Consider the following 2,123-nt stretch of genomic DNA (forward strand, 5'->3'; position numbering starts at 1 on the left):
TTAGTTTTAAAAAGGAATGAAATTCTGACATATGCTACAACATATATAAACCTTAAATATATTATGCTAAGCAAAATAAGCCAGGCATGAAAGGAGAAGTATTGTATGATTTCACTGCTATGAGATACCGAGAATAGGCAAATTCACAGAAACAGAAAGAATAGTGGTTGTCAAGGGCTGGGGGAAGGGAGAAATGTGGAATTATTGTTAATGGATATAGAGTTTTAGTTTCAGAAGATGAAGAAAGTTCTGTAGATGGATAGTAGTGATGGTTGCACAACAGTGTAAATATACCTAATGTTACTGAACTGTACATTTAAAATGGTAAATTTTCTGTTATGTACATATATGTTTTTCCTATAAAAATATATTTAAAAGTGATGAGTGGGGAAACTTTGGATTAAAAGAGACCTAAGAGACATATCAAGGAAGGGTAATGTGTGTGGGGTATTAGATCCTCATTCAAACCAATGTAAAATAAAAAACCATGATTAAAAAAATTAAAAACAGAAAAAAAACCCCTCATGGACATGGACAACTGTGTGATGATTGCCAGGGAGGGGGTGGGGGAAGGTGGAGGAGGATATAGGGAGGATAAAATCCTATATAATAAAAGCCTAATATGCAAATTATCCCCTCAGGTGGTTGTTCGACCTGGAAACCGGGAGTTCGATGTCTTGCTATGATGTGCGCTGACCACCAGGGGGTAGCGCGGAACATGGTGGGCGTCAGTGACATGGTGCTGGCAGTGGGCAGCAGTGGAGGTGCTGCCGGCCCAGATGGGCCCCTATGAGAGCGGGACCATAGCGGGATGGTGGAGCAGGTGAGCAGGCGGTGCCAGGCCAAGGCGGATGTGAGTGGGGACCTACTTGCTCCGCCAATTGCCCCGCTGACTGCAACCAGTGGCTGGCAGGCCCTGATTCCCAAAATTGGGGCCGGGCCCAGGCTGAGACAGAGAACTGGGAGTGGGTGGCAACCACCAACTTCCCATGGCACCCAGGCAGGGGGCAGGGGCCTCTTACCAGCTACCTGGAGGCAAGGGTGACAGGGACGGAGGTGCAGTGAGAATGCAGGGTGTCCACCCAGCTAGCTCTCACTGCCCCTGTTACCCTCTCCTAGGACACCAGGGCTCACACACTGGGGAAGCCTCCACACACAGGTGCCAGGTGCTCGGGGGCTCAGGTGCTGCTCAGGGCCCAGAGGTAAGCTGGGACCTGCTCTTCCACAACAGATGCTTACGCTTCAATCGCCAGCCAGGCCTAGGGACCACACCTGTGCATGAATTTTGTGCACTGGGCTTCTAGTATAAGAATCAAAAAAAGAAAGACAAATACCATATGTTCTCACCTATATGTGGAATCTAATGAACAAAATAAATAAACAAAATAAAAAGAGACTCAAGATACAGAGAACAGACTGGCAGGTGTCAAAGGGGATGGGGTAGTAGGGCTGGTGAAAAAGGTGAAAGGATTAAGGAAAAAAAACCTTCATAGACAGACAACAGTATGGTGATTATCAAAGGGAAAAGGTGGTTGGGAGAAATAGAGGATAAAGGGGGGATAAATGGTGATGGAAGGAGACTTGTCTTGGGGCAATGAACACACAATAAGATATACAGATGATGAATTATAGAATTGTACCTGTGAAACCTATGTAATTTTATTAACCAGTGCCAGTAAATTTTAAAAAACTGTAATCTATATATATAAAAGCCTAAGCGACCATTAGGACCGAATGACCAGAATGACCGGAACAACAGGTTGACCATTCACTATGACGTGCACTGACCAGCAGGGGGCATACACTCAATGCAGGAGCTGCCCCTGGTGGTCAGTGTGCTTCCATAGCCAACCTCCCCCACCACTCCCCCCATCCAGCAGGCCCTATCCGGCAGAGCCGACAGGTGCCAGCAGGCTCCGGCCGGCAGCCACCAGGACCCGGCCAGCCTGGCCCCAATCGGGACTGGGCAAGACGGCCCTGATAAGCCCTAATTGCCAGCCAGGCCTATGGATCCCACCCGTGCATGAATTTTGTGCACCGGGCCTCTAGTAGTGAAATAAGTCAGACAGAGAAAGACAAATACCATATGGTTTCACTTATATGTGTAATCTAAAAAACAACAA

The sequence above is a fragment of the Myotis brandtii genome, unplaced genomic scaffold (genome assembly GCF_000412655.1).
Source record: "Myotis brandtii unplaced genomic scaffold, ASM41265v1 scaffold87, whole genome shotgun sequence".
In the NCBI taxonomy this organism is placed as follows: Eukaryota; Metazoa; Chordata; class Mammalia; order Chiroptera; family Vespertilionidae; genus Myotis; species Myotis brandtii.